General features: G+C 42.3%; 1 protein-coding gene across 3 annotated transcripts in view; it reads left to right on the forward strand.

Moving 5' to 3' along the window:
• sgsm2 (small G protein signaling modulator 2) overlaps positions 1–14,215 on the forward strand; it is a 102,283-nt gene that overhangs the window by 25,509 nt on the left and 62,559 nt on the right. The gene's annotated exons all lie outside the window — the stretch shown is intronic.

Genomic DNA, 14,215 nt, shown 5'->3' on the forward strand with positions numbered 1-14,215 from the left:
ATCATCCTAGTGCAAAGACAAGCGGAAGCAGACAAAAACAACAAGCATGCATGCTACAGACTTTACCCGAGTCATTTAGACAGCCGTTAGCACATGATTCTCCTTATGGGGACCTGATATGTTTAATATGCTGCTGAGAATATAGCCCAGAAGAAGCGTATAGTATAGCTTTTATTTTGAAAGAGCCATTTCTCTGTAATAAACTCTCTTTTCCAAAGATGAGTGATTTCTCGATCAGATAGATTTTTTTTTTATTATTATTTTGTTGTTTAAAACTGTACTTTTGAGTTAAAATATATATTTATAATTTTAATAAATGACAAATTAAAAAAGCATGAACATTTTTTGTATCGAAAAAATATCGAACCGTGACACCAAAGAATCGAACCAAACCGTGAATTTTGTGTATCGTTGCACCCCTAATATATATATAAAAAAAAAACACCCAGCACGCCCCTGCGGGCGGTTTATCCTTCAAGCTCGGGTCCTCTACCAGAGGCCTGGGAGCTTGAGGGTCCTGCGCAGTATCTTAGCTGTTCCCAGGACTGCGCTCTTCTGAACAGAGATCTCCGATGTTATTCCCGGGATCTGCTGGAGCCACTCGCCTAGCTTGGGAGTCACCGCACCTAGTGCTCCGATTACCACGGGGACCACCAGTTACCTTCACCCTCCACATCCTCTCGAGCTCTTCTCTGAGCCCTTGGTATTTCTCCAGCTTCTCGTGTTCCTTCTTCCTGATATTGCTGTCATTCGGAACCGCTACATCGATCACTACGGCCGTCTTCTTCTGTTTGTCTACCACCACTATGGGTTAGCCACCATTGTCGTCTGTATCTGAAGTCCACAGATCTAGCTCGGTATTCTCCACCACCCTTGGGGCATCTCCCATTTTGACCTCGGGACTTCCAGGTTATACTCGGCACAGATGTTCCTGTACACTATGCCGGCCACTTGGTTATGGCGTTCCATGTATGCCTTGCCTGCTAGCATCTTGCACCCTGCTGTTATGTGCTGGATTGTCTCTGGGGCATCTTTACACAGCCTGCACCTGGGGTCTTGCCTGGTGTGATAGACCCCAGCCTCTATGGATCTTGTACTCAGAGCTTGTTCATGTGCTGCTATGATTAGTGCCTCTGTGCTGTCTTTCAGTCCAGCTTTGTCCAGCCACTGGTAGGATTTCTGGATATCAGCCACCTCCTCTATCTGCCGGTGGTACATACCGTGCAGGGGCCGGTCCTTCCATGATGGTTCCTCGTCTCCCTCCTCTTTCTTGGGTTTCTGCTGCCTGAGGTATTCACTGAGCACTCGGTCAGTTGGGGCCATCTTCCCAATGTATTCTTGGATGTTCGTTGTCTCATCCTGGACTGTGGTGCTGACACTCACCAGTCCCTGGCCCCCTTCCTTCCGCTTAGCGTACAGCCTCAGGGTGCTGGACTTGGGGTGAAACCCTCCATGCATGGTAAGGAGCTTTCTTGTCTTTATGTCAGTGGCTATATAAATATAGCCACTGACATATAAATGTCATATATATATCATATATATGACATCATATATATATATATATATATATATATATATATATACCAGTGTCCTAAATAATTATGTTCGGGGGTGGACATGCTGATTGACGGGTGTTCAGGCAGCCGATCAGTGTTTATCCAAGTCATTAAGAACCAGGGTTGCTGCACCACATTATTCTGTTAGTGAGATCCTTTGTCTCCTTCCTTTGTATTCTTTCACAGTAAGTGGAGGACTAATAAGAGACACGATTCAGAAATATCAAAGTGACAACAGAGAGAAACAAACATGTTTGCTGATGTATGCTGCTCTTTGTTCGATTGCAATTTGGAGCCCTTTAACACATCCCACTGCAGTGTCTAACCTCCCACTGCTCCACAGCTCACATTTACACATCACACATTTCTTAGAAAACAAGAAACTGACTTATTTTCAGTCAGCACCAATGCTAGCTATCACAATACATACACAAAGATAGCGTTCAGCCATTATGGAAATGCTAAGAAGAGGCAGCTGGGTTTGGTGTGTTGCATTTTACATCCGTTACTCATCTTATTAGAGATTTCAGACAAAAATGTCCAAACTTCCTATAACAGTACCATTGACTTGATTTTCCATCACAGTGAAACTTTACCTGTATTTTTCTTTCCCATGTCATAAATCAAAATGTGATTCTTATTCGACTGGAGAAAAATGTTTTTATTAGCTCTATTCTTATTCTTGCTTGTAAATGGTAAATGGACAGGGATAGCTCAGTAGGTAGAGTGGTTGCCCGTTGACCAGAAGGTCGGGGGTTCAACTCCCCTGAACGGCTACCCTGAGGCACCCCTGAGCAAGGTACAACAACCACTACACACTGCTCCCCGGGCGCTGCATTGGTGGCTGCCCACTGCTTCACTTGGTGAATTCTAACTACATTCACACACATTCATACATCGGAGAGCAACTTGGGGTTACCCAAGGATACTTGACATGCAGACTGCAGGAGCCAGGGATCGAACCACCAACCTTCCGACCAGTAGGTGACCTGAGCTACAGCCAGGAGGTAGCTTATCTTGTAAAAATAAGTGATATAGTGAAACATGTTGAACTAATCATGTAACTGTAGCATTTCCAAATGCTTTGTTTCTTATGGAATGCAGACTAAACACTGAAATGTCGTGCCAATGGTTCAAATTGTCAGACCCGATTAAAGGCTTTAAGATAACAGAGCACAGGACTGTTTCCCTTTCTCGCTCCCTGATGTTCAATTTATTTGGCTCCCTCAGAGGTAATTGAGAATCACAGGAATCGTAACTCACGAGAGACTGTAGTGAGGCGTCAGGTACACCGTTGATTAGGATGGGTGTCCATGGCAACCCTGCCCTCCCTAGATAACTGTTTGTAAAACAGCACCTTCAGAACTATGAGCAAATTTAGACTCATTCAGAGGGGCATCTGTGATGTCTGAGTCTCTGCTGGTGGGCTATTTGATGTTTATTCAAGGGGCCGTTGCACTTGCGAGCTGGCGGCTGGAGCTGTGATGTAACTGGCCCAGTACTGCAAAGCAGCAGCTGTACTGGAGTTTTTTTTGGGAATAATGGGAATGATGGACTGCCCTGGAGTCCATTAGGAGTCAAAGTGAAGTGTGTCTTTTTTGACCAGTTTTGCATATTCCCGTTGAAAATGAGCACAGCTCTATTTATCAGTGTACGATTGTTTTGCGTGTTATGAGGCAGAGAATGTAAATCCCATGACTAAACAACGGTCTGTGTGTTTCTAATTGTTGTCAGTATAAATCAGAGTCATTAGCAACTGAAGCCCAAAAATCGTTTCAGGATGAGTCTGTTAGTGAGCAGCTTCCTTTGTTTGCAGATAAAAGTGTCGTGAGTCACAGTGTCGTTTACTCGCAGCATTAACAACTCGATATTTAGAGCCCTGAACAAATACTGAGGTCCTACTGTGTGGGAATGGTTGTTTTTTTTTGTAGGTTTACAGTGGCTTACAAAAGTATTCGGCCCCCTTGAACTTTCCCACATTTTGTCACATTACAGCCACAAACATAAATCAATTTTATTGGAATTCCAGGTGAAAGACCAACACAAAGTGGTGCACACGTGAGAAGTGGAACGAAAATCAGACATGATTCCAAACATTTTTTACAAATAAATAACTGCAAAGTGGGGTGTGCGTAATTATTCAGCCCCCTTTGGTCTGAGTGCAGTCAGTTGCCCATAGACATTGCCTGATGAGTGCTAATGACTAAATAGAGTCACCTGTGTGTAATCTAATGTCAGTACAAATACAGCTGCTCTGTGACGGCCTCAGAGGTTGTCTGAGAGAACATTGGGAGCAACAACACCATGAAGTCCAAAGAACACACCAGACAGGTCAGGGATAAAGTTATTGAGACATTTAGTCTACAAAAAGATTTCCCAAGCCTCGAACATCCCACGGAGCACTGTTCAAGCCATCATTCAGAAATGGAAGGAGTATGGCACAACTGTAAACCTACCAAGACAAGGCCGTCCACCTAAACTCACAGGCCGAACAAGGAGAGCGCTGATCAGAAATGCAGCCAAGAGGCCCATGGTGACTCTGGACGAGCTGCAGAGATCTACAGCTCAGGTGGGGGAATCTGTCCATAGGACAACTATTAGTCGTGCACTGCACAAAGTTGGCCTTTATGGAAGAGTGGCAAGAAGAAAGCCATTGTTAACAGAAAACCATAAGAAGTCCCGTTTGCAGTTTGCCATAAACCATGTGGGGACACAGCAAACATGTGGAAGAAGGTGCTCTGGTCAGATGAGACCAAAATGCAAAACGCTATGTGTGAAAACTAACCCTGCACATCACTCTGAACACACCATCCCCACTGTCAAATATGGTGGTGGCAGCATCATGCTCTGGGGGGGCTTCTCTTCAGCAGGGACAGGGAAGCTGGTCAGAGTTGATGGGAAGATGGATGGAGCCAAATACAGGGCAGTCTTGGAAGAAAACCTCTTGGAGTCTGCAAAAGACTTGAGACTGGGGCGGAGGTTCACCTTCCAGCAGGACAACGACCCTAAACATAAAGCCAGGGCAACAATGGGACGGTTTAAAACAAAACACATCCATGTGTTAGAACGGCCCAGTCAAAGTCCAGATCTAAATCCAATCCAGAATCTGTGGCAAGATCTGAAAACTGCTGTTCACAAACGCTGTCCATCTAATCTGACTGAGCTGGAGCTGTTTTGCAAAGAAGAATGGGCAAAGATTTCAGTCTGTAGATGTGCAAAGCTGCTAGAGACAGACCCTAAAACAGCGGTCTCCAACCTTTTTGGCGCCACGGACCGGTTTATGCCCGACAATATTTTCACGGACCGGCCTTTAAGGTGTCGCGGATAAATACAACAAAATGAAACTAGTACCGGTACCAAAAAAAAGAAGATTTATTCATAACCAGAGATGGGCAGTACTTTTTTCAAGTAACGAGTAAAGTAAGGGATTACTATTGCAAAAACGGTAATTAGATTACCGTTACTTTCCCGTAGGAACGCTGCGTTACTGCGTTACTAAAACTGTGATTTTTTTTGCGAGAATGTCTCATGACAGTGACGTAAGTGAGTGCGACGTTCGTGACAACAGCTGTGTGCAGATCAACAATGGATCACATATCGATTGTGGGAGAGAGTATGAGCGTGCAGCGTTTAAAGCGTGGAAGTACTGACCTTACTTTGAGTTTGATTCCATAAAAAGTGACAAAAACATTAGTGTCCGCTGTGCGTGGGAAGAAAACTTCTTTTTACAGCACCTGAGCCTCAACTCTCGCGGCCCGGTACCGGTCCGAGGCCCGGGGGTTGGGGACCGCTGCCCTAAAAGACTGGCAGCTGGAATTGCAGCAAAAGGTGGTTCTACAAAGTATTGACTCAGGGGGCTGAATAATTACGCACACCCCACTTTGCAGTTATTCATTTGTAAAAAATGTTTGGAATCATGTCTGATTTTCGTTCCACTTCTCACGTGTTCACCACTTTGTGTTGGTCTTTCACCTGGAATTCCAATAAAACTGATTCATGTTTGTGGCTGTAATGTGACAAAATGTGGGAAAGTTCAAGGGGGCCGAATACTTTTGCAAGCCACTGTATGTAGTAGATTTATGTAAAGTCTGTCATATTACATTCATAATATTATGTCATAATAACTTTATCAATGCACAAGTACAAGGCAATGAAATGCACTTGGCCTCTAACCAGAAGTGCAGGAGCAGTAGATGCAGAACACAGAGAACATGCACAGCAAATATGAGATCATACAAAATACTAAAATGTGAAATTAATAATAATATGTGGAATAAATAACTATAGCTCGATCTGCATGGCTATAAGTTGACTCAATACACACTCATAGGGAGAGAGAGAGAAAAACAGAGCAGAGGAAGAGGCTCAGGTTTGAGGTGAACCTCCCTTCATTCATGTGGTGATCTGTTTCTGGGTGTAACACTGCTGTCGGTGGCATTCATGCAGTCTGTCACAGAGGAGCTGTACTCATCAATGTCCATCTGTGTGTCATAGGTAGACTGAGAGGCATGAAGGCAGCCTGTCTGCTGTTTGCAATGGCTGCACGTAGTTCTTTTATTGTAAGCTTAGCATTAGCATCTGTTGAAATGAATGCAGCTGATATTAGCTTAGCATATAAAAAGGTTTGCACTGAACCATGAGGAATTCCAGGTTAGCAGCGTGATGTCTCTCAGTGATAAAAGTTCATGCACCAAGCTGGGCTCACACAGCTCAGCCTCTCTGGTTGTAATGGCATCATTTGTGAGGAAAATGCTGGTTAAAAGCAGCTCATTCAGTTCTAACTGAGCTCATAGTACTCAACGTCTCGCCGTCTTTATTTAAGGTCTCAATGCTGCCTACAAGTACTTCTGCTCAGCTGGGTGGAGTGTGTAACCTCCAGTGTTTTGGAGAGCTCAGGCATGAGTCTCATAGTGGTGACAGCGCTGCTGGAGCAGAGTAATCTGATTTCTAAAAGATCCCGTTGAGAGTATGTTTAAAAATATGTGAAAGTGTTCTGTATGAAGAGACTAGCAAGTATCAAATACGTCTGCAGATTCTTGAAAGACACTGAATGTTGCACGCATGCTGTCGTCTTAGTCCTACAGAAAATCTTCAGTAGGGTCTGAATCATTTAGTTTATGTTGTTTTGTTTATTAGCGTTTTCCAAAGAAATCTTTTAAGCTGATATCTGAGTGAACATGAGATCCTGTGTGCCTCTGCATGGTGTACAACAACAAACAACCTTGGTAACTGTGGAAATGTTCAAATAGGGTGTGAGTGGGTGCACGGGTGAGTGTGTGCTGGGACAAATAGGCTGAATGTTCTGCATGTCATTCAAATCAAAGTTCTTTGTGTGCTGTCGATGCTGTTTTGTTTTTTTAATTTGCATTCTTTTTATTATTTATTTATTGTTCATATAAATATGAATACACTGCATATTAAAGGTCATCACACAGTCCCGATCAAAAGTTTAAGACCACTTGAAAAACAGCCAAAAATCCTATTTTGCACGATTGGATCTGAACAAGGTTCCAAGTTGAGCTTCAACATGCAACAAGAAGAAATGGGAGTGAGACGAAACATTTTTTTAAACATGCAAATGATTGATTAATTTGATTTCAGTCAATCAATTCATTGCATTTATTGAAAACAACACTTAAACCGAAACAGGCTGTTTTACAGCTGATCAAAAGTTTAGGACCATGTGCCTTTAAAAGGCCAAATCTGTGCACAAATGTTTATTCAGTGTCATTTTCTGTCAGGCAGTCACACTGTCATGATGCTCTGATGGCAAAGGCAAAGAGAACTTGTCTTCTTGCTGCATGTTTAAGCTCTACTTATTAAGATCCAACAATGCAAAATGTGATTTCGGGCCGTTTTGGTGGTCTTGAACTTTTGATCCAGACTGTATATGCCATTACATGTGTCATTTGTGGACTCTGCATATAATAGTCTAAAGGTTACTATTGTGGTCACTGCCTGTGCTTTTTCTTTTATTAAGAGCCAGAAGTGATTTAGACCAAAGAGCGGTTCGCTAGCTGAGGCTAACTCGCTTGTTTAGAAAGCTGCCGCTGTTTACTGTACGACACATATCTGCTGGTATGTAGCGGCTCAGTGATGCAACCTTTTTCACTGAAAATATAAAACTAATATTTTGGCTTTGGATAAATTTGTATATGTGCTGCTGTCGGTCACTGACTGGTTGATGAAACAGCTCTGTGTTTCACTCTGTGGAAATGACTGGGAATTAATCGTTATATGGAAGATAATATCAGGCCCAGCTTAAACAATACATTCCACACTTTGTAAAGTTAAATATAACAAATAAATATGTCTAATAAATCTATTGAATTAGTAGAGTAAGAAAACTGGACGAAGATTAATAAAATAAAAATGTATGAAATTATACTATAATTAGTCAATCAGTTTTTAATTAGTAATAATAATGGATTGGATTTATATAGCGCTTTTCAAGGCACCCAAAGCGCTTTACAATACCACTATTCATTCACTCTCACACACTGGTGGAGGCAAGCTACAGTTGTAGCCACAGCTGCCCTGGGGCAGACTGACAGAAGCGAGGCTGCCATATCGCGCCATCGGCCCCTCTGGCCATCACCAGTAGGCGGTAGGTGAAGTGTCTTGCCCAGGGACACAACGACCAGGACAGAGAGCCCAGGGATCGAACCGGCAACCTTCCGGTTACAGATGCGATTCCCAACCCCCTGAGCCACGGTCGCCCACAAGTGTCACTTCAGCACATGAAACACTACTCTGATTACTTTCCAGTAGTGCAGCGTCGCTGTGATATGCATCATCAGTGTAACAGTGTAGCAGACATCAGTTCAAATTCAGGTGTTAATGATGATTAGAGTCACTCAGTTACACCTCTGTAGCAGCTCAGCCATGTTCGCTCACAACAGAAAGTGTTGCCAGAAAGGACACTGTCCCAGTGTCACGACGCTGCACCGCCACAACCAACCTTAGCGTTTCCCCACCAGCTCAATCTCACTTTAACCTCTGACTTTACTCATTTGCCTGTTAAGGTTTGGCAAAGTCAGCCATCTACCATGTAGGCAAACAGGGCCTACATGGTAGATGTTGTCATATGATCGAGCCAGTTCATTAGAATTAGAGTACAAGTTGATATAAAGCACAAATACACCCACAACAGATAAAAACATAAAAACAAATTCATATGTGTTTTAAATGTGGGATAAATTACAGAAAAAAGCTTTCTGCCTGTATTCTGATGTTACTGAGTGAAGAAGGTCCGTTTCTTGTTTTCTTAGACGTGTTTTAATGTTTAATGTTATCTGTGGAGTAGTGGGAAGTGTTAAAAGGCTCCAGATTACAGTTGAACAAAGGAAAGAATACATTAGCAAACACATTTATTTTGCTCTGCTGTTGCAATTTGCAGTGTTGTGATTCTGCTGAAACACAGACCGGTTTTATCTCTTTACTTATATCACAAAGCTTTTGGCCTGCTGGGGAAACTGCTGTTACTGCAGCGGGAGGGGTGGGTGGGGTGCTTGTCAAAGTTGTATCAAAATAAATACTGCAAACCAAGATTTCACAGAAAAGCAAGATGATTACTGCAGCTGTCAGTGGTTTCACTGTTTTGGCTGATTAGTACGTTCAGAAAGTCTTGAATAACCAAAAGGAAATATTAACATTATGACCTTTTGAATGTAACTGCTAAATGATAAGGTTTGCACCACAGGTGACTCGTTTTTACTGCAGTGCAAATAAAACTGCGTTCATGATATTAGTGCTCGTCTGCACTTTATTGATCTGCGGCCTTTCCAGCACATTTAATCAGGCTCATGTATTGTAGTGAAATAATCGTGCTCCAGAAACAATTCGACCACGTTTCACGTATTAAAGTCTCAGTGTGCACTTTGTTGTTTTCACAGCTGGAAAAGGTTTGCGAGACGACCAACTGAATGCAAATTCAGGGGGAAGATGTTGCGATGCTTTTTCTGTCCCATGAGTATTCACAGAACGACACGCTGAAACACAGTGTTACTCCATCATACACGCTCCTCGCTGATGTGCCCCGTCTCTGAGCACAGGACAGCACAGGCTGATGAAATATTGATTCAGGCGCTCCACACATCGCCTCCTCTGCTGCTCGTCACGTTATATGTAAGGAAAAGTGTGCGGTGAAAAAAAAACATTGTTGAGGTTTATTTCCTGTCACTGATGGGACCTCAGGGGCCCAAACAGCATTTGCTCATTTAAATCCTGCTGGAAATCAATTTAAGGTCTGCAGATCATATAGGAGGACTTCTTTCACAGACTGTTACACACTCGCACACATGCATGGGCATGCACATGTGACTGCACAGCACTGTCAGCTCCTGAGGAGGCACATTAGATCTGAGGTGATAAACCATGAACGTGTAAGGGCAGTCGGACTGGTTTAGATAGATTTGTTATAGATATTTAGACTCTTTGTCTTTGTATTTGATTCTCCATATTTGGCTGCATTCATCCTCCATCCGGTTGTGACCAGCCTCTCTCAGGTGCTAAGTTATACCGTATTTTTTGGACCATAAGGCGTAGGGATGGGTACTGATAAGATTTTCACGATTCCGATTCCATTTTCGATTCTGTTTAACGATTCGATTCTTTATCGATTCTTTTTTAAAAAGGAGAACACTAAGGTCGATTAGCTTAGAACTTTGTTTTATATCTTCTCTTTGAACAAGATAGAAATTTAGGAGTAACATGGCCTTACAAACCCAACAGTGAGATCTTAAGAGATCCACAGCCTACGGCTCTTCAATGTGGTGTCACAGGGTCCCCAGGAAAAAAAATGTAAATGTAAAATAATAAAATAAATATTCTTCTGTAGCAATAACAAAGTATAACATCAATTATTCTGTAGCAGTTACACAAGAATATCCAGTAATGTCCCTGCCTACAATTAAACACATTCACTTATCTAAAATCGGGGGCATCTGCTGTGGCAAATGGGTGCAAGGCTTTGACCACAAACTGAGTCTCTGCTCGGTGACATTCGTCTATCCTGGCCTGAAAGGAGACGCTGCCGGTAGACTGCAGGGAGAACTGCCAGCATCTGAGCCAGACTCTGTCTCATCATGGTCACCTAAACGCACAGTAATGGCAGGTTTTGTAATAAGGCAGATCGCGCTAACATAATATGCACTGTTAGTTGATTATTTACCTGCCGCATTAACGGGAGAGGACGTGCGAACGTTACCGCTGCTGCTGGGTTGAGATTCACGAGTCCGGAGCGGAATTAAAAACACGACATTCATTTAAGGTCATCGTGTGTTTTGTGAGCAAATGCTTTTGCATATTCGTAGTGTTTCCTCCCTTAAATGAAATATCTACTTTTCAAGTATTGCAAGTTGTCCTGTTGTCAGCTGTTCTCGTAAAGTATGACCAAACTTTTGAGCGTTTGAGCCGCCATGTTTCCTGCCAAGTAAATGACGCTCCGCAACGTGGTGACATCATTCGGGGCGACTGGAATCTATAAGGGAATTGTTTGCAAAAATGGCAAACGATTCCAAGGAACTGAAACACCGGTTCTCAATAAGAACCGGGTTTCAATACCCATCCCTAATAAGGCGCACCGGATTGAAAGGCTCAGTAACCCATATGGAAAAGAAATAGTAAAAACATATATGATTTACTCATGAAAGTGGCCACTTTCTCATTACTTTCATATATTGTTTTAGTAAGTATCCAAAACATACAAGTTTCATTATATAATTTTTCAAGGGATCTTATATCTGTTTTCACTCTTGTATGCTTTTCATACAAGTTTCACACAAGACAGATACAAACTTTATAAGATTTATATAAATCTTTTTCATATGTGAAGTGAAACAAAGTCAAACTTTACTCAACTCATTCTTCTTGCTTCCTCCACTTCTGTACCATTGATTCATTAATGCTGTATTCTATCACAGCTGCTATTCCCATGTTGTTGCAGTATATTAATGACTAGCCTCGTATTGTGGATGGATTATCTCAGTTGTTCTCCTGACTGACGTTTGGTCCGTTTACAGCATCCTGCCATGCGACTGTATTTGTCTCTAACCATCGGGAACCCTCACGTTAACTTTTATCGAGTGGGAAAAAGTTAGCGTTCATCCTCCAGCTTCACTGTGTTTATGCTATGCTAACATAGCTGTGTCGCTAGCAATCACGTAGCACATCATTATGTATCAAATCAAATCAAATCACTTTTATTGTCACATCACATGTGCAGGTACACTGGTACAGCACATGTGAGTGAAATTCTTGTGTGCGAGCTTCACAAGCAACAGAGTTGTGCAAAATACAAGAATGGCTACATCTGAAACTAATAAATATATGTACAATATATAATAGTATATGCATTTCTGGGATGTGTATACTAAATATTTTTCTACGTGTGTGTGTGTGTGTGTGTGTGTGTGTGTGTGTGTACACATATTTTACAAATTAAATAGAGTAAACAATAAATAAAATATATAAAAATATACAGAGTTGAGACATGAGACATATAGCAGCTAGCCCAACTTCAGTAACCCTACAAACTAGGGATTGCACCGATACCACTTTTTTGGAAACAAGTACGAGTACGAGTACTTGCATTTCAGTACTCGCCGATACCGAGTACTTAATTAAAACATGATTTAAATTTACAGGTAACAGCTTTAGTCCTATAATTTAACAACAAAAAAACCCCAAGAGACTGGTTTGGAATTAAGAACATTTATTTAAAATGAAAAGCATGTTGTATGCAACATATTACAGAATAAATAATTATGAAAAAAAACATTTAAACAGTGACAGTGCAACTCAAGTATTGTTTTCAGTTTATTGTAAACTCTGCCGCTTTGGACAACACAGGGGGCATTAATAAACATCTTTGCTATTTAGTGCACAATATTTGAATAAACTAACAACATCCACCAACATAGAACTGTGACAGTCAGTGCAACTGAGGTAGGTATTAACATCAAGTCTAAGATGACTCACTTAATGGAGTGAAAAAGTGAGTGGCAGGTTTTTTTTTTATAAAGAAAAGTAGCTTTTCTGCATTATCAGCAGTCAGACTGTTTCTGTTTTCATCTATAATGTGTGACACTGAGCTAAAAAGCCTTTCACTTTACACACTGCTACATGGGGCTGAGAGGTATTTACTTGTCTGTTTCTCTGTTTAGAAGTCTCACAAGCACAGTCACAGCTGGGATGACATCAGAGGCTAGTGCGTCGTAGCTGCTCACTTTTTTAGTTAGTTCCTCAAAGGGGGCGAGGATGGCAACAGTCATCTCCATAAGAGCCCATTGGTGAGCTGTGAGATAGTCAGGGAGTTCGTGCTCGGACACATACATGCCCAGCCCTCGCTTTTGCTCAGTGAGGGACTGGAGCATGTAATACGTGCTGTTCCAGTGCGTCTGTACGTCCTGCTGCAGTCTCTTTATTGGCTGGTTGAGCTGTCCCTGAATGTCCTCGAGGCGGGAGTAGGCTAAGGCGGAATGTTTAAAATGCCCAACTATTTTCCGTCCCACTGCTATAGCATCAGCTATGCTCCTCTGTGCTAATAAGCGTGGGTAAATAAGCGTGGGTAAACTCTTTGTACTCGTTGTCGTGTTGGGATTTTGGTGCTTGATTAAATTACTTGTGTTAAATGCGCTACCTTTAGAGCCTCCTCTGGACAATTTCGCTGAGCACAATTTGCAGTCCGCCTTTGTTTTCGCGTCTTCATTCACTTTGAAATAGTTCCACACGGCTGACTTGTCTCGCCTGCCCTTCTCTCAGCTCTGAGCTGCAGCCGGGGCCTGGGGGCGGGCACTCGGGGCCTGGGGGCGGGCACTCGGCGCCTGTGATTAACCGATTACATGCCGCTCAAACATAGACAGGTCTCAGACCGTGGTATCGGTCCCCGGTATCGGGGGACTTTTAACGAGTATGAGTACTTTAGAAAATGTGGTATCGAGGCCGATACCCGATACCGGTATCGGTATCTGTGCATCCCTACTACAAACGTCACTGCTGTTTAGTTTTCTGTCTTCATTTATGTTGGAAGTGGTAGCAGAGCTGTACGTTTTAATATTTTCAGAAATCTCTCAGTCAGAACATGGCATATCATGCTTAGCTGGAAACTAGCGAGCTAACTTCCTGCTAACTTCATCTCCGTTAAATTTAATAAATTCTGTTTTCATGGATGCCTGGATGTTAAACTTAATTGTTACACCTGGTAAAGCAGCAACGCTGATGATTTTATTAAAGATGAAAGAATTTAGACAGTTTTTAACTCTCAGTGATGCTGCAGTGTTCGTTTGACTTTGGGATCTGAAGCTGACGGAGTTTAGGACCCAGATTACTCCGCGAGGCTCCTGACTACAGTAGCCATATTAGCTACATTTCACTGTGTGTTATACTTGTATAACCATGCATGTGACAAATAAAGAACCTTGAACCTTGAACCATAATGCTCCGACAATCCATCAAGCGGTGCGGCTTCGTAGCTTACCAAAGTCGTACTAAAACATGTTTTGACAGATTTTTGAGCGCCGTGTACCACATAAAATCAGCTCGAGGTCAGTAAGCACAACCAGAATTCATACATAAGGCGCACTGACGATTTTTGAGAAAATTAAAGGATTTTACGTGCACCTTATATTACGGAAAATTCGGTAGTATAATGCTACCAC

The sequence above is a fragment of the Simochromis diagramma genome, unplaced genomic scaffold (genome assembly GCF_900408965.1).
Source record: "Simochromis diagramma unplaced genomic scaffold, fSimDia1.1 OVJJ01000024.1, whole genome shotgun sequence".
In the NCBI taxonomy this organism is placed as follows: Eukaryota; Metazoa; Chordata; class Actinopteri; order Cichliformes; family Cichlidae; genus Simochromis; species Simochromis diagramma.